The sequence below is a fragment of the Neoarius graeffei genome, chromosome 2, assembly GCF_027579695.1.
Source record: "Neoarius graeffei isolate fNeoGra1 chromosome 2, fNeoGra1.pri, whole genome shotgun sequence".
Lineage (NCBI taxonomy): Eukaryota > Metazoa > Chordata > Actinopteri > Siluriformes > Ariidae > Neoarius > Neoarius graeffei.
This window is the reverse complement of record NC_083570.1, coordinates 97,780,633-97,800,740: the sequence shown is the minus strand read 5'-3', so window position 1 is coordinate 97,800,740 and position 20,108 is coordinate 97,780,633. Positions and strand designations below refer to the sequence as shown.

Genomic DNA, 20,108 nt, shown 5'->3' with positions numbered 1-20,108 from the left:
AAAGCAGCTTAATTGAAATTTGAACACCAAATCTATTTTTGCCTGAAGAAACATGTCATTCACCACAAATTGTGTGAATACCTGAGTTTTCCCTCTTCACATGGCAGAAAGATTGCATTTATTCAGGAGACACCACTCTCGTGACACTATTTTTTACTGTATAGGTGGCAAGCAATATTTGTATGGTATTTATATAGCCTAAGAAAGTAGCAGAAATGTGCAAAAAGTTGTTTTGAATGCATTTTATTCATCCCAATAAGTCGTTTTTTTTGTTTGTTTGATTTTTGCCAGTGAACAGTGTAATGAAATATACAAAACGGAAATGTGAACATGTGAACCAAACAGCATAACTCAGTCAATTACAGTAGCACATGTTGGGCAGAATGCAAGTGCACAGTCTTTGCAGATATATTTCTTACTCCTGCAGCACACAGTATGTGTTTTACAGTCCTTCTTTGGCGGGCAGAACTGACGCCTGTTCCTCTTCCTTGCCCCAGCTGGGGCAGTGGCTGGGGCAGCTGGCTGGCTCCTCAGGTTAATCACAAGATCCAATCGTCTGAACTGCTTTCACAACTACTGCAGAGGCTTCAGTGCGGAGGAGATGCTCCCTTCTTTCGATCAATGGAGTTACAAGTGCCCTTCCCAGCTGCTCCAGGAACACCCTCCTCTTGTTGTGCTTACGAGGCGTCCAAGTAGGGTTGATCTCTCTCCATATCACAAAGGCATTGTAGGAGGAAACATCAGTGATGTTGTGGAAGATGACCAGGGGCCAGCAGGCCATAGACTAGCTGCAGCGTCACCTCGGGACCTGTAAACGCCAGCTAAGATTTGCAGCCCTATGTAGGCATTCAGGTCAGTCTCATCCATCCTTTTCCAGCTGGAAACATCAGCATAGGAACTGATTAGATTTTTGTGGTCAACAGTCACGTTCACTGTGACAAGTTCTTGTGAACATGATAGAACAGGAACACCTTGAGGGAATTTGTGCAAGCATACAACCACAGAGTGGTGACTTGATTGATTGATTGATTGATTGATTGATCAGTATTATATGAGCCAACAGTCTTGTTGGCTCTGTGTTCTAAAATTGTTACCATTGTTGATAAGTCATGAAATCTGCGCAACCTCAGGTGTGTGTGTTTTTGACCTTGTCCCCATTAATGACCAAAATAATACTAAGTAAAATATTCAGGTGGTTTAAAAAAAACACCTTAAACAAATTACATATCCTTAAATTAATAATCTCTGTTAATTTTCAGTTTTCCCTTTTGTAAAGCAGTGACTCCAAAAATGTTTGTGTGTGTGTATAGAGAGAGTGTGTGTGTGTGTGTGTGTGTGTGTGTGTGAGATTGACCTTGTCTCCATTCATGACCAAAATAATACCAAGTAAAATATTCAGGAATAATAATAATAAAATTACACATCACTGTTTAATTTTTCTGTAATCCCTTTCATAAAGCAGAGTCCCCAAAAGTTGTGTGTGTGTGAGAGAGAGAGAGACGTTGTCCCCATTAATGACGAAAAAAATACGAAGTAAAATATTCAAGTGTTTTAAAAAAATACCTTAATTACATCACACATAATCATAATCTCATCTCGTTATCTGTAGCCACTTTATCCTGTTCTACAGGGTCGCAGGCAAGCTGGAGCCTATCCCAGCTGACTACGGGCGAAAGGCGGGGTACACCCTGGACAAGTCGCCAGGTCATCACAGGGCTGACACATAGACACAGACAACCATTCACACTCACATTCACACCTACGGTCAATTTAGAGTCACCAGTTAACCTAACCTGCATGTCTTTGGACTGTGGGGGAAACCGGAGCACCCGGAGGAAACCCACGCGGACACGGGGAGAACATGCAAACTCCGCACAGAAAGGCCCTCGCCGGCCACGGGGCTCGAACCCAGACCTTCTTGCTGTGAGGCGACAGCGCTAACCACTACACCACCGTGCTGCCACCCTTGTCTGGATGAGATAATGAGATGATGTTTGGTCTTGGATGAGACCAAAATAGAACTTTTTGCTTTCAATGAGAAGTGTTATGTTTGGAGAAAGGAAAACGCTGCATTCCAGCATACGAACCTTATCCCATCTGAGAAACATGGTGGTGGTAGTATCATGGTTTGGGCCTGTTTTGCTGCATCTGGGCCAGGACGGCTTGCCATCACCGATAGAACAATGAATTCTGAATTATACCAGCGAATTCTAAAGGAAAATGTCAGGACATCTGTCCATGAACTGAATCTCAAGAGAAGGTGGGTCATGCAGCAAGACAACAACCCTAAGCACACAAGTCGTTCTATCAAAGAATGGCTAAAGAAGAATAAAGTTAATGTTTTGGAATGGCCAAGTCAAAGTCCTGACCTTAATCCAATGGAAATGTTGTGGAAGGACCTGAAGCGAGCAGTTCATGTGAGGAAACCCACCAACATCCCAGAGTTGAAGCTGTTCTGTATGGAGGAATGGGCTAAAATTACTCCAAGCCAGTGTGCAGGACTGATCAACAGTTACCGCAAACGTTTAGTTGCAGTTATTGGTGCACAAGGGGGTCACACCAGATACTGAAAGCAAAGGTTCACATACTTTTGCCACTCACAGATATGTAATATTGGATCATTTTCCTCAATAAATAAATGACCAAGTATCATATTTTTGTCTCATTTGTTTAACTGGGTTCTCTTTATCTACTTTTAGGACTTGTGTGAAAATCTGATGTTGTTTTAGGTCATATTTATGCAGAAATATAGAAAATTCTAAAGGATTCACAAACTTTCAAGCACCACTGTAGCTAGTTAACTTGGACACTGTTAGTTAGCATGTAAAAATGGTGCTACGCTAACATGAATAACGTTAACTTATCTGAAGTCCTTTCAGAAATATGTTTTAGCATAATCTTGCCAAATAAACAGAATGTAGAAATCTTTCTTTTCTAGTAACGTTAGCGACCCAATATGAGTTTGATTTTGAAAAGAGTTTGCTAGCGTCAGGTGGAGCTTCACTGACTTGCTAGTTTAACATTAAACCACCATGATGGCACAGCATGAGTTCATTTTGTGAAGTCACAAAATAATCCAGTCAGTCACTTCAGAGGCATTAGGTTTTGTAAGCGTTGTGACAATAATACCACAATGCGTTGACAGAAAATGTACTTTTAATACTTAAGGGTCATTCCATGTCAATTCACACAAATGCCCAAAACCTCCCCAGTGACACCTCTTCAATTTGCCTTATTTTTATTTTCTTAGTGCCTTATGATGTCAAATGAAAGAATCCAAAATTTTAGCTTCCTAGCTCGAACGTTTTTTTGAGTTATGGCCCTTCAAAGTTTGGGTGCCACACCCACTTTTGGGGTCCAGGAATTGCGCACTTAATTTGCAAGCATTTTTGGAGGCCCATATTTTTTGTTCTAAGGGGGATATAGACCTGTAAATTGCTATATCTATGTATTCTGGCCCTGTCTATCAGATTCTGCACCTAAAAATAGCACAGGTTTACTAACTTTATAGACATTAACCCCTTAAAAGTGGATTTTTTTAATGACACAATTTTTTTGACATTTTGGGGGTCCATATCTTGGAAAGTTTTTATGTTGATGGGGTTTCAACTGATTTATCATCATATTTGGGAACTCTACTGTGTACTTAGAGAGTTTCAGGGCACTCAGAGCTTTGGTGGGGGTACAGGAGGGCCCCAATATTTCAGAAAATATGCAAAAACAGTACCATATACAAATGCTTAGTTTATATTGAAGAAGTTGGATAATCAAAGTTTTTATTGGCTTAAAAGTTTGATAAAAGGTGTCTGTTGATAGGGTTAAAGGCTCATTCCAGCCATCATGTGCCCACATGGCCAACTAATGGCCTGAAGTAGGACGTACCAAATGGTAATTTTGTCCCGAAGCCATATTTGGGGCCCTCCTGTACCCCCACCAAAGCTCTGAGTGCCCTGAAACTCTCTAAGTACACAGTAGAGTTCCCAAATATGATGATAAATCAGTTGAAACCCTATCAACACAAAAACCTTCCAAGATATGGACCCCTGAAATGTCAAAAAAAAATTTGTGTCATTAAAAAAATCCACTTTTAAGGGGTTAATATCTCTAAAGTTAGTAAACTTGTGCTATTTTTAGGTGCAGAATCAGATAGACAGGGCCAGAATACATAGATATAGAAATTTGAAGGTCTATATTCCCCTTAGAACAAAAGATATGGGCCTCCAAAAACGCTTGCAAATTAAGTGTACAATTCCCGGACCCCAAAAGTGGGCGTGGCACCCAAACTTTGAAGGGCCAAAATTCAAAAACCGTTCCAGCTAGGTAGCTAAAATTTTGGATTCTTTCTTTTGACATCATAAGGCACTAATAAAATAAATATCAGGCAAATTGAAGAGGTGTCACTGGGGAGGGTGTGTGAATTGACATGGAATGACCCATAAGTGTTTTTAAAAGCAACTACTTCAGTACTTTAACTTGAGTAAAAATTTAACTGGACAACTTTCACTTGTATCGGAGTGGGACCAGTGGGATCTGTGCTTTGACTTAAGGAATGAAGTTGGGTACTTTGTCCACCTCTGGGTGTGCATGTCATGACCAAAAAAGTTTGATTCTGTTCTCCTCTAAATACAATGCCGAAATCTGACTGTTGTTCTAATAACACTTGTTAAAGTTCAGACACTGCATTATTGCCACACTTCCACGCTGTTAGGAAAGTGGTGTTTCAAAGTCTGTTTTGAAATGTGTAACCCGAAGAATCTGCTGAACTGTTCACTCTGAGTTCTTTTCTCTTCTTTATCGTCCTGCTCACAGTATAGAGGAACAGTGTGTTCATGAGTCCAATTCCCAGCAAATTATTTTGGTCCTAATTGGGCTTAATGGTGTTACAAGCTGCTTATGTATTTTTAGATCTGTTACCTGATTTACGAATCTCAACATTCATCTTCTCTCTTTTGTTTTGTCCTGTGAACGGATGGCAAGAGCCACCCTCCAAAATCGACTGGAAAGCCTTTTCCCAGAAGAGTGGAGGTCATTATAACGGCAAATAAATCTGGAACGGGACGTTCAACAAGAACATATGGGCAGAATCGGTCAGGTGTCCACAAATGGAGGCCGTATAGTGTAGTTCATCAGTTGTTTAGTGTGTCTATATATCCAAAAATACTGTTTCGGTATATAAATCCAGAAATTCGCTGTGTAATATTTGTTAAGAGGAATCCACCAGTTGTCAGCATGAATCAAAGCACAGGTAGGGAGCAACAAATGGTGATCAAAACCTAGCAAAAGTCAAAACCAGGAAACACAAAACTAAGAAATAGGCAAAATAAATTAAGGGATAAACACAGACCATTTGGAGAACAAACCAATGACTGGATGACGCAGAGACTGGACTCGAACCAAAACAAAGGCACATGACAAACAGAAAAGTGTAGATCCTATTGGAGAGACGTTGTGAATTTGAATCTCAAAGATGCCACTGGGACAGGCTCCAGCTCGCCTGTGACCCTGTAGAACAGGATAAAGTGGCTAGAGATGCTGTTTGGGTGAAAGGAATGATGTTCGTTCTCTGTCTCTCTTGCCTGTTAATCACAGCAACATTCGCCAACTGTGGTGCCTTTTTGAGCTCGTATTTGTGGAAGAATGTAGGTGCTTTCATCCGAGTATGTTATACTGCTCTGTGATGCAGTGCAAGCAGAAGTTTGAAAAGCTGCACTTCAAGTTTCTGGGTGGAAGCAAATGTTCACCTTCACCCTCCCCGGTTGGTAGCTCACTTACATTAACAGAGAGCTGGCTGGTAGGTGGGAACTGGCAAGTGACCAAACTGAAGAGGAAATGGGTCAAAAAAAGGTACATGGAAAAACAAAACCACATGTAGGACAAAGAACAAGGCGAAACATCATCCATTGAGAGTGGGAATTTGATACAGTATAGTTGCGATCTTTTGGCCATTGCAAAAGTAGAAAAGACTTTCAATACATAAATTGTGCATGAATAATTATTCAAACTTCCACTGGAAAAAAAAAACGAGTTGATTCCCAATTACTTAGCGTATCGGATCATGTGACACCGTTCCACAATTATTGACAAGTTTTGTCCACAGTTATCAACACCATTCCACAATTATCGACATCCTGATGATTGTTTATATACAGTGCTGAGCGTAAATGAGTACACCCCCTTTGAAAAGTAACATTTTAAACAATATCTCAATGAACACAATTTCCAAAATGTTGACAAGACAAAGTTTAATATAACATCTGTTTAACTTATAACGTGAAAGTAAGGTTAATAATATACAACCCCGATTCCAAAAAAGTTGGGACAAAGTACAAATTGTAAATAAAAACGGAATGCAATAATTTACAAATCTCAAAAACTGATATTGTATTCACAGTAGAACATAGACAACATATCAAATGTCGAAAGTGAGACATTTTGAAATTTCATGCCAAATATTGGCTCATTTGAAATTTCATGACAGCAACACATCTCAAAAAAGTTGGGACGGGGCAATAAGAGGCTGGAAAAGTTAAAGGTACAAAATAGGAACAGCTGGAGGGCCAAATTGCAACTCATTAGGTCAATTGGCAATAGGTCATTAACATGACTGGGTATAAAAAGAGCATCTTGGAGTGGCAGCGGCTCTCAGAAGTAAAGATGGGAAGAGGATCACCAATCCCCCTAATTCTGCGCCGACAAATAGTGGAGCAATATCAGAAAGGAGTTCGACAGTGTAAAATTGCAAAGAGTTTGAACACATCATCATCTACAGTGCATAATATCATCAAAAGATTCAGAGAATCTGGAAGAATCTCTGTGCGTAAGGGTCAAGGCCGGAAAACCATACTGGGTGCCCGTGATCTTCGGGCCCTTAGACGGCACTGCATCACATACAGGCATGCTTCTGTATTGGAAATCACAAAATGGGCTCAGGAATATTTCCAGAGAACATTATCTGTGAACACAATTCACCGTGTCATCCGCCGTTGCCAGCTAAAACTCTATAGTTCAAAGAAGAAGCCGTATCTAAACATGATCCAGAAGCGCAGACGTCTTCTCTGGGCCAAGGCTCATTTAAAATGGACTGTGGCAAAGTGGAAAACTGTTCTGTGGTCAGACGAATCAAAATTTGAAGTTCTTTATGGAAATCAGGGACACCGTGTCATTCGGACTAAAGAGGAGAAGGACGACCCAAGTTATCAGCGCTCAGTTCAGAAGCCTGCATCTCTGATGGTATGGGGTTGCATTAGTGCGTGTGGCACGGGCAGCTTACACATCTGGAAAGACACCATCAATGCTGAAAGGTATATCCAGGTTCTAGAGCAACATATGCTCCCATCCAGACGACGTCTCTTTCAGGGAAGACCTTGCATTTTCCAACATGACAATGCCAAACCACATACTGCATCAATTACAGCATCATGGCTGCATAGAAGAAGGGTCCGGGTACTGAACTGGCCAGCCTGCAGTCCAGATCTTTCACCCATAGAAAACATTTGGCGCATCATAAAACGGAAGATACGACAAAAAAGACCTAAGACATTTGAGCGACTAGAATCCTACATTAGACAAGAATGGGTTAACATTCCTATCCCTAAACTTGAGCAACTTGTCTCCTCAGTCCCCAGACGTTTACAGACTGTTGTAAAGAGAAAAGGGGATGTCTCACAGTGGTAAACATGGCCTTGTCCCAACTTTTTTGAGATGTGTTGTTGTCATGAAATTTAAAATCACCTAATTTTTCTCTTTAAATGATACATTTTCTCAGTTTAAACATTTGATATGTCATCTATGTTCTATTCTGAATAAAATGTGGAAGTTTCAAAATTCCATATCATTGCATTCCGTTTTTATTTACAATTTGTACTTTTGTCCCAACTTTTTTGGAATCAGGGTTGTAACTTAGATTACACATTTTTTCAGTTTTACTTAAATTAGGGTGGTGCAAAAATGAGTACACCCCACAACAAAAACTACTACATCTAGTACTTTGTATGGCCGCCATGATTTTTAATGACGGCACCAAGTCTTCTAGTCATGGAATGAACAAGTTGGCGACATTTTGCAACATCAATCTTTTTCCAGTCTTCAACAATGGCCTCTTTTAGTGACTGGATGCTGGATGGAGAGTGATGCTCAACTTGTCTCTTCAGAATTCCCCATAGGTGTTCGATTGGGTTCAGATCAGGAGACATACTTGGCCACTGAATCACTTTCACCCTGTTCTTCTTCAGAAATCCAACAGTGGCCTTAGATGTGTGTTTAGTCATGTTTGGAAAAGTGCACGATGACCAAGGGCACGTAGTGATGGTAGCATCTTCTCTTTCAGTATAGAGCAATAAGTCTGTGAATTCATGATGCCATCAATGAAATGCAGCTCCCCGACACCAGCAGCACTCATGCAGCCCCACATAAGGACACTGCCACCACCATGTTTCACTGTAGGCACCATGCATTTTTCTTTGTATTCCTCACCTTTGCGACGCCATACAGTTTTGAAGCCATCAGTTCCAAAAACATTTATCTTGGTCTCATCACTCCAGAGTATAGAGTCCCAGTAGTCTTCATCTTTGTCAGCATGGGCCCTGGCAAACTCTAGGTGGGCTTTTTTGTGCCTGGGCTTTAGGAGAGGCTTCTTTCATGGACGGCATCCATGCATGCCATTCCTCTGCAGTGTACGCCGTGTTGTGTCATGGGAAATAGTCACCCCAGTTTGGCTTTCTGCTTCTCTAGATAACTGCAGTGAGCTTGCATGCCGATTTTCTTCAACCCTTCTCATCAGAAGACGCTCCTGTCGAGGTGTTAACTTCCGTGGACGACCTGGACGTCTCTGTGAGATGGTTGCAGTTCCATCTTTCTTAAATTTTTGTACCACTTTTGCTACAGTATTCTGACTGATAAGTAAAGCTTTGCTGATCTTCTTCTAACCTTCACCTTTGTGGTGGAAAGAAATTATTTTCTTTAGGGAATTCTGAAGAGACAAGTTGAGCATCACTCTCCATCCAGCATCCAGTCACTAAAAGAGGTCATTGTTGAAGAATGGAAAAAGATTGATGTTGTAAAATGTCGCCAACTTGTTCATTCCATGCCTAGAAGACGTGGTGCTGTTATTAAAAATCATGGCGGCCATACAGAGTACTAGATGTAGTAGTTTTTGTTGTGGGGTGTACTCATTTTTGCACCACCCTAATTTGAGTAAAACTGAAAAATGTGTAATCTTAGTTTATATTATTAACCTTACTTTCACGTTATAAGTTAAACAGATGTTATATTAAACTTTGTCTTGTCAACATTTTGGAAATTGTTTGTGTTCACTGAGATATTGTTTAAAATGTTACTTTTCAAAGGGGGTGCACTCATTTACGCTCAGCACTGTAAAATAAAATCGGTATGTGTTATTAAGTTAACAAAACAGTTTTTATTTAAAATTAGTTTGACATAGACTTATATTTAGTCCAAAATATATTGTATATAAATATATGGATGTCGGTGTTTACGTAAATGAGGAAGTAATTCTAACGTTTGTAAACAAATGAACTGATCATGTTTTTAACCTGCGTCAGAAAATCTTTTTGTTCCACTTTCTAAGTATTTTCATAGATCGCATTTTGTTCATCATTCGTCGTTGTTTGTATTAATTTCTAGTTTTGTCGTTTACCAATAAATGTCAACAGGCAATCGACATTATAACCGCATGAACATCCAGGTCAAAGGTCACATGTCATTCCTCGAACCAAAATATGAAATGTCTACTGATATTGTAAAATGTGGTCGATATTTACAACAAACTGAAGGAAAAAAAATCTGAATGGAATAGAAAAATCTGAATATTTCAAGCTCTAATTCTATTTACTGCAATCGGATTCTAAATACTCTATAAACATTCCATTCTGTAATAAATCAGAAAAAAATATAAATCACAGCACTTTTATTTTTTTAAAGTACTTGATCTACTTCAACAATGTTACACAAAGATCGATCCATAACAGTTGTAAATGTCGCTTCATTCCACAGGGTGTCGATAATGGTGGACACCGGTGAAAGTGATCACTATTATCGACACCTCACGTGACTCTCAAACACGTGTTTAGATACAAAATGGTGACTGACAAATGAAAGAGTAAGAAGCAAAGTAGGTTTCGATGAGGAGATCATGAAATATTGGTGAATTTAATCAGTAAAAACATGTCCATGATCTTTCCACCATGCTTACCTGCGATGATAATGTCCAGGTTTTCCTCAAATTGCTGATCGTGCTAAGAAAACCCCTCCATCTCTGGTAACGAGCTGTCTCATCAGATGACAAGCTCAAAGGGCGAGTGGGGTCTTATTGTTGATTTAATTAACCGGTAATAACTGTTGGAACTGAAACTCACCTTGTAAAATTGTTTTTTTTTTTGGTAAATCTGAAAAGGTGTTGATAATTGTAGCCGCTGTTCTACTGTATTTTAGATTTAGAACATAACCTTCAGCAATTGCTGGGTTTCATGTGACGTCACATCCGCCTCATTAGTTATTCAAAACTTTAGCTGGTGGTCTACCAAAGCTGTTGACAAAGCGTTTGTACAGAGAAGGTTCATTGCTCGCATGAAAAATGCCTTACGCTTGTGGTGTTTTAGGTTGTTCGAATCCATCAAACCGTGAAACTGATAAAAGTTTCTTCAGGGTTCGCCATGAACTAATAAAAAAGGGTGAACGAACACAGGATTTCACAAAAAGACGTGGAGAAAGGTGGCTTTTGAACCTCTCACTGAAATCGAAGGGAGCCGAGTCGAAGCGTGCTCGAGTTTGCAGTGATCACTTGGTGAAAGGTTTGTATTTCCCTCTCAGCTTTGGCCTTAGTGTTTTCCAAGTACTTTTCTTGCTATGTGTCACTATTTTACGCTACTTTTTTAAAGTCACGAAGCGCTAAAGTCCCCAGCTGTTTCTTTGTTTCCTCCTCACAAAGTCCATATGCATGAAGGCCGCGACAAAATTCTTCCCCCGCCGTACAGTTACAATGCGCCGTGATCACTTCTCGGTCCTGTTTAACTAAGATCCAGGCCTTTAAAGGGGTTTCTGATGATCTTTGTGAATGATTTACCTGAGAGATAAGAGCCAACACAAGTGAGAATCAAGCCAACCGTTTGTTCAAACTTCAACTTGCAGCGCTTCATTGTAAAGACACGAACGAAAAGCTGAAAAAAAAAAAACTTACACGGGCAAAAACAATACAGGATTCATTCGGCAGCGACTTGATAGTGAGGTCCTTTACCCAGCCACATACAAAAAAGTTGTACTCTTCCACACTTTCATCTGTTTTCCGGTGTAGAAGGACGTCTGCAACACCAGATACAGTGGTGCTTGAAAGTTTGTGAACCCTTTAGAATTTTCTATATTTCTGCATAAATAGGACCTAAAACATCATCAGATTTTCACACAAGTCCTAAAAGTAGATAAAGAGAACCCAGTTAAACAAATGAGACAAAAATATTATTCTTGGTCATTTATTTATTGAGGAAAATGAACCAATATTACATATCTGTGAGTGGCAAAAGTATGTGAACCTTTGCTTTCAGTATCTGGTGTGACCCCCTTGTGCAGCAATAACTGCAACTAATCATTTCCAGTAACTGTTGATCAGTCCTGCACACCGGCTTGGAGGAATTTTAGCCCATTCCTCCGTACAGAACAGCTTCAGCTCTGGGGTGTTGGTGGGTTTCCTCACATGAACTGCTCGCTTCAGGTCCTTCCACAACATTTCAATTGGATTAAGGTCAGGACTTTGACTTGGCCATTCCAAGGCATTAACTTTTATTCTTCTTTAACCATTCTTTGGTAGAACGACTTGTGTGCTTAGGGTCGTTGTCTTGCTGCACGACCCACCTTCTCTTGAGACTCAGTTCATGGACAGATGTCCTGACATTTTCCTTTAGAATTCGCTGGTATAATTCAGAATTCATTGTTCCATCAATGATGGCAAGCCGTCCTGGCCCAGATGCAGCAAAACAGGCCCAAACCATGATACTACCGCCACCATGTTTCACAGATGGGATAAGGTTCTTATGCTGGAACAAATGCAGTGTTTTCCTTTCTCCAAACCTAAAGCTTCTCATTTAAACCAGAAAGTTCTATTTTGGTCTCATCCATCCACAAAACATTTTTCCAATAGCCTTCTGGCTTGTCCACATAATCTTTAGCAAATTGCAGACAAGCAGCAATGTTCTTTTTGGAGAGCAGTGGCTTTCTCCTTGCAGCCCTGCCATGCACACCATTGTTCAGTGTTCTCCTGATGGTGGACTCATGAACATTAACATTAGCCAATGTGAGAGAGGCCTTCAGTTGCTTAGAAGTTACCCTGGGGTCCTTTGTGACCTCGCCGACTCTTACACGCCTTGCTCTTGGAGTGATCTTTGTTGGTCATCCACTCCTGGGGAGGGTAACAATGGTCTTGAATTTCCTCCATTTGTACACAATCTGTCTGACTGTGGATTGGTGGAGTCCAAACTCTTTAGAGATGGCTTTATAACCTTTTCCAGCCTCATGAGCATCAACAACGCTTTTTCTGAGGTCCTCAGAAATCTCCTTTTTTCATGCCAAGATACACTTCCACAAGGATGTGTTGTGAAGATCAGACTTTGATAGAGCCCTGTTCTTTAAATAAAACAGGGTGCCCACTCACACCTAATTGTCATCCCATTGATTGAAAACACCTGACTCTAATTTCACCTTCAAATTAACTGCTAATCCTAGAGGTTCACATACTTTTGCCACTCACAGATATATAATATTGGATCATTTTCCTCAATAAATAAATGACCAAGTATAATATTTTTGTCTCATTTGTTTAACTGGGCTCTCTTTATCTACTTTTAGGACTTGTGTGAAAATCTGATGATGTTTTAGGTCATATTTATGCAGAAATACAGAAAATTCTAAAGGGTTCACAAACTTTCAAGCACCACTGTAGTTTGAGATGTCGGGGAACTTGACTGAAGGGTAGTTTTCGAGATCGTATGACAAATCCCTTCTTTCTCAGACTGTAGGGGTCGATTCCATTGCACATGGCAATCTTCTGAATATATCTAACGTGAGCAGTGGCTTCTAGATTATGAGCGTACTCTGATAAGTTATCGCTGGTTGTTTGCACTACGGCAGCCATTTAGACCACCAGCTATTTCACGTCTGGTAAAACCGCTAAGAAAAGTCACATGACTGAAACCTGAGAATAAATACCCAGCATAGCATCAGTTATAAGAACCTACTGAGATCCGTTTTCACAAAACATCAGGAAATTTTAGTAACTTTACGTTCATGTCATTTAGCAGATGCTCTTATCCAGAGCAACATACAACATGCTAGGGCTGCACAATTAATCGAATTTAATCGAAAATCGCGATTTTGGCTGCCACAATTAAATTAAATGAAAATCGCGATTTATTTCCATTTAAAATGCGAGCTCTGCTGCATATCTGATCAAGCACTTTTTGACCAGTACTCCGCCAAACCATTAGGGGGCGAACCAACGCATGTAAGGTTTCATTACTCCGCCGAGCAAGCCAAGTGCGCAGAGCTTCAGTGCAGCGGTATCCAGTGTTGCCAGATTGGGCGGTTTTAAGTGCTTTTTGGCGGATTTGAACATATTTTGGGCTGGAAAACGTCAGCAGTGTCTGGCAACACTGGCGGTATCTTCTTCAAGGGGTGATAGCGTGAGAGTAGGTAACAGATTGAGCGTATTTAGCACTGGAGGCAATGTTGTGACCTGCCTTCGCTCATGTTTAAAGCCAGACCATGTTGATAGGCTGCTCTTTCTAGCTAAAAACTTGTAGGCCTCACTCAGTATAATGCTATGTAATTGTTGCAATTGAGTTTTCAGTTCCTTCATCCTTTGGTAATTTCTTGGATAAATTTCATTTATTTGTCATTTGGAAATCAGAATTTATCTTTTAAATTTCATTCTGCACTGAAAGCTGTTCATATTGTTTGTTTGAATATAGTGAAATAAAATTTAAGTGGGGCGGCACGGTGGTGTAGTGGTTAGCGCTGTCGCCTCACAGCAAGAAGGTCCTGGGTTCGAGCCCCGGGGCCGGCGAGGGCCTTTCTGTGTGGAGTTTGCATGTTCTCCCCGTGTCCGCGTGGGTTTCCTCCGGGTGCTCCGGTTTCCCCCACAGTCCAAAGACATGCAGGTTAGGTTAACTGGTGACTCTAAATTGACCGTAGGTGTGAATGTGAGTGTGAATGGTTGTCTGTGTCTATGTGTCAGCCCTGTGATGGCCTGGCGACTTGTCCAGGGTGTACCCCGCCTTTCGCCCGTAGTCAGCTGGGATAGGCTCCAGCTTGCCTGCGACCCTGTAGAAGGATAAAGCGGCTAGAGATGATGAGATGAGATGAATGAAAATTTAAGTGATTTCCCTAACATCAAGAATAATCGTGATTACAATTTTGATCAAGATAATCGTGATTATCATTTTTTCCATAATCGTGCAGCCCTACAACATGCCCAGAGCAGCCTGGGGAGCAGTTGGGGTTACAGTGCCTTGCAAAAGTATTCATCCCCCTTGGTGTTTGTTCTGATTTGTCACATTACAAGCTGGAATTAAAATGGATTTTTGGAGGGTTGATTTACACAATATGCCTACAACTTTAAAGGTGCACTTTTTTATTGTGATACAAACAGTAATTAAAATGAAAAAACAGAAATCTGGAGTGTGCATAGGTATTCACCCCCTTTTGTATGAAACCCCTAAATAAGAGCTGGTCCAACCCATTCACTTCATAAGTTACATAATTAGTTGATTTAAGATCCACCTGTGTGCAATCAAAGTGTCACATGATCTGTCACATGATGTCTGTATAAATCAACCTGTTCTGGAAGGACCCTGACTCTGCAACACTACTAAGCAAGCAACATGAAAACCAAGGAGCCTCCAAACAGGTCAGAGACAAAGTTGTGGAGAAGTATAGATCAGGGTTGGGTTATAAAAAATATCCCAAACTTTGAATATCCCAGGGAGCGCCATTAAATCCATTATAGCAAAATGGAAAGAATATGGCACCACTACAAACCTGACAAGAGAACGCCACCCACCAAAACTCACAGACTGGGCAAGGAGGGCATTAATCAGAGATGCAACAAAGACACCAACGATAATGCTGAGGGAGCTGCAGAGATCCACAGGGGAGATGGGAGTATCTGTCCATAGGACCACTTTAAGCCTTACATTCCACAGAGTGGGACTTTATGGAAGAGTGGCCAGAAAAAAAAAAGTCATTGCTTGACAAAATCACATTTGGAGTTTGCCCAACAGCATGTGGCAGACTCCCCAAACACATGGAAAAGATTCTCTGGTTAAATGAGACTAAAATTGAACCCTTTGGCCATCATGTGGAATGCCATGTGTGGCCCAAACCCAACACCCTGAGAACACCATTCCTACAGTGAAGCATGGTGGTGGCAACATCATGCTGTGGGGATGTTTTTCATCTGCAGGGACAGGAAAGCTGGTCAGGACTGAAGGAAAGATGGATGGCAGAAAACCTGTTTGAGTCGACCAGAGGTTTGAGACTGGGACGAAGATTCACGTTCCAGCAGGACAATGACCCTAAACATACTGCTAAAGCTACAGTGGAGTGGTTTAAAGGGAAACATTTAAATGTCTTGGAATGGCCTAATCAAAGCCCAGACCTCAATCCAATTGAGAATCTGTGGCATAACTTGAAGATTGCTGTACACCAACGCAACCCATCTAACTTGAAGAAGCTGGAGCAGTTTTGCCTTGAGGAATGGGCAAAAAATCCCAGTGGCTAGATGTGCTAAGCTAATAGAGACATACCCCAAGAGACTTGCAGCTGTAATTGTAGTAAAAGGTGGCTCTATAAAGTATTAAATTTTTTTTGGGGGGGGAATACTTCATGCACACTCCAGATTTCTGTTTTTTCATCTTAATTATTGTTTGTGTCGCAATAAAAAAAATGTGCACCTTTAAAGTAGTAGGCATGTTGTGTGAGTCAAATGGTGCTAACCCCCCAAAAATCCATTTTAATTCCAGCTTGTAATACAACAAAACAGGACAAACACCAAGGGGGATGAATACTTTTGCAAGGCACTGTAGGTACCTTGCTCAAGGGTACTTCAGCCATTTCTGCTGGTCCAGGGAATCAAATCAGTAACCTTTTGGTCCTAAAGCTGCATCTCTAACCATTAGGCTATGGCTTCCTCATTGGAAGATACTTTCTCTCAAAGTGAATTAGTGCAAGCACGCAGATGAATGTTTGAGGATTAAAACCTGTCTCTGGCAGTACAACTATACCAACATCCCTTCAGTCACCATCACGTAACATTATCCACCTAGCCATTCTGTACAAGCAGTGGTATTGTAATGCCGCTATGATAGACCAGACACTCACGGATTAAGAATAAAGTCAGGGTTTTAATAGACACAATGAGAGAAGGCAATGCACAATAACCAGGCCAGGTCAATACCGGGAAATCCAACAGAGTCATGAGGGCTAGACAACTCGTAGTCATCAAACAGGCGAAAGTCCAAGAACCGGAAATCAGGAAAACACAGGCAGAATAAACACAAGGGCTAGGCAGAATCGGAGTCGAGGAACAGGCGGAGATTGAGAAACCGGGAAGCGAGAGAAGAGAGCAAACAACCAGAAGAGCTATGCGAAATGAGAAGGAAACCAGAAGGCAAAGAGGGTCATACACGGAAATGCAATCAGATACAAACGCTCAGTAGGCTCACGAAAAATGTGGAGGCAGTACTGTGCAAAGAACTAAACAAACAGAGGGGTATAAATACAGACATAAACAAAAAGGTACAGGTGATTAACAATTAGAACTCAGGGGAGCCACTCCTAGGAAGTGGCTCTGGATTGGATTGGAAGGCAATCTGTTGTCATCAATGGAACTCCATCGGCACCATCTTTTTTGATGTATGGTGTCCCGCAGGGGCCTGTGCTTGGCCCTTTATTGTTTTCCTTATATGTCTCTCCATTGGAGGATATTGTAAATGCACATAATTTACAGACCATGATTTATGCTGATGATACACAGCTGTACTTGGTCACACAGAGCTCTGAAAGATCTACCAGCATCGAAGCTCTTGAATACTGTGCTAGCGACATTGTTCAATGGATGAAGTGCAATAAGCTGCTGTGCAATACAACAAAAACAGAGGTTCTGCATTTTCAGTCACGGTATCTTGCAGTTGATGCCATTCAGTATGTCACCGTTGGTGAATCTGTGAAGGAGCCAATATCTGAAGCGTGTGGTCTTGGGGTCATCTTTGATCACCATCTTAAGATGTCTTCCCAGGTCAGTAATATATGTAAATCCGCTTCACATTCTCTCAGACGTATTGGTCAGATTAGAAAATATCTTGATACTGCCGCTACGGAAAAGCTTGTACATGCATTCATAACATCCAAGTTGGACTATTGCAACAGTTTGTTGTATGGTCTCCCCGACAAGGACTTGTCGAAATTGCAGCGCATCCAAAATGCAGCTGCAAGGATGGTCACATTGAAGAAGAAACATGACCACATCACACCTGTCTTACGCTCACTTCATTGGCTGACAGTGAAGAAGAGAATAATATTCAAGATCTTGTTGATGACCTTCAAAGTACTCAATGGATTAGCGCCATCATATCTCAGTGATCTACTGGTGGTGAAGAAGCCACTACGGTCACTACGCTCTAACAGTAACAGTAACATCATCGTTCTTTCTACGCCACGTTACAGAACCGATACTTATGGAAAGCGTGCGTTCGCTTCATGTGCACCGAGATTGTGGAATCAACTTCCAAAGGCCTTAAAAGAATCAACTGACATTAATGACTTTAAAAAAGGACTTAAGACTTATCTTTTCGATTTACATATCTCATCCTTTTAGTTTTGATTTTTGAACTTTTAAGTCTTGATTTTTTTTTCCTCTTTGATAATGTTTTTATGTAAATGAGTTTTCATGGACATCAGATATTTAATTATTTGTTATTGTTATTTTATATATATTATTGTAAGGGCATTGAGATTCTTATGGAATGTACATAGAAATAAATTATTATTATTATTATTATTATTATTATTATTATTATTATTGGTGGATTGGGTGCACGTGGTAGTGTCAGGTGTGTGAGTGGGATTGTGGGAAGTGGAATCCAGAGTGTTAGGTGAGCCCGGGAGCGTGACAGGTACAGTTATTTGTTAGGCAGATCTCTGACACCTGCTTCATGATCATAATTGTAAGTGAGAAGGTAATACAAGTTCAAGGTCAATAAGAATCGAAGTAGACCTTGAACACATAAGAAATGTGTACTGTTGCTGCTGAACAAGTGAAATAATCTGTTTCAATTTTTGTAGCGTTTTTGTATCTGAATGAAAATGCTGTATCGTGTAGTGACCTCGTAAGCATCATTTCACAATCAACTTGAGAAATTTTGTTGGCCATAAACTCGGTGCATGCAATGAGGGTCACACAAGAAGCAGGGTTAGAAATAAAGTGAAACCTCCACTGCTGCTCCACTGCTGTTTTCCCTCACATTCTCTGTGTTGTCGACATGCCAGAGGGCATGCTGCTTCACTCACAATATCCTACAGATAAACTTGGCAAACTTGTCCAGGGTGTATCCCGCCTTTCGCCCGTAGTCAGCTGGGATAGGCTCCAGCTTGCCTGTGACCCTGTAGAACAGGATAAAGCGGCCAGAGATAATGAGATGAGATAAGAGAAACTTCACAAACGTTTCAAATATGGCAACACCCACACCTGTCCTAGTCTTAGTTACTAGCAGTACAATCAACTCAGTAAATACTCAACAGTACCAAAAAAGGTGTCCTGATATCAGAAATTACTCTATCTACATTCACTGGATATGAGCAGTCATGCGTTCTGACTGGCTGCTCTACTACTAGGATATCAGCTCATATACCGTGAGTAGAGAAAAACAGAGCGTGTTGCTGAACCAACCAAGGAAGGGGGAAAAAAAACTACTCGTAAACAAAACACCAAAAAATACAAAACAACAAAATATGGAATGAAAGTATTTGATGGTAAAAACATTTTTTTTTACTTTTCAAGAATTATCACATTTTTCACAAATTGCTCCTGTCATTTCGCTGGTTTGTTTACACTCTAAGTGGAAATGATTTTGTCGGACGTTTTGTATAAAAGGTTTTATTTATCAAATTTGCAAAAACTAAAAATGCTCTGTTTCTCAAAATCCAGTGAATGTGGATCGAATAAAACCGTTATTCCACTCAATCTCGTCATACACTCAGGGCGACGCGCCTCATCGGCTATTAGCTCATGTACGATTTGATTTTGTGGAATAACTGTGAATTAGTATAAATATGAAAGTGATGATAGGAAATCGCACACGCTGATTGGTTGAAAAATTCAGGCTATTTCTCGATAATCACCTCGAGCGACTCAGCAAAATGGCGGCCGATCGCTTTGTCACCGTAAGCGAGGAAGAATTACAAATGATGAAAGAAAATGCTGCTCCTAAAAGCACGAAAGATGCTACGAAGTTTGGTCTAAAACTATTCAAAGGTAAGGTGGACTTGTGATTTATTTTATCGATTTCAAAACAAAGTATTTTATGTGACTCGGTGTAGAGAAGTGAGACAAGTCTGTGCCGCATCGTGATTACATTTGCATGCTGCTTTTGAATATTGAAATACTTTTCTTGAATTTGTTTGAAATAATCACCTGTGCATTTACACCTTTCGCCCGTGGTCAGCTGGGATAGGCTCCAGCTTGCCTGCGACCCTGTAGAGCAGGATAAAGTGCCTAGAGATGATGAGATGAGATGATTGTTGCATCAAATATGCATGCACTATAATGATGATGATGATGATAGTGGGCAGGCCAATGGCCTGCATGGGAAAATGGACACTCCCGCCCTCCACGATTCTCAGATAAGGAAAGTCTGGAGGAAAAAACCTCCAGCTTGGTGGTCGCCACAGTCATCTCAGTTCTCTCTGCCACTGTGGAGTGTGTCCCTGGCCTAAAGAGTGGGGTTGGAGTGTGCGTCCCGACTCTCACTTTTAAAAAGACTTCGCGCAGGCAGGAAGAAAGTCCTACGGCGATGGATGAGGGGCAAACGATATACACTACCGTTCAA

At 40.8% G+C, this 20,108-nt stretch overlaps 1 protein-coding gene across 1 annotated transcript in view; it reads left to right on the top strand.

The window, feature by feature from the left end:
- slc22a21 (solute carrier family 22 member 21) overlaps window positions 1–20,108 on the top strand; it is a 101,825-nt gene that overhangs the window by 21,791 nt on the left and 59,926 nt on the right. The window lies entirely within an intron of this gene.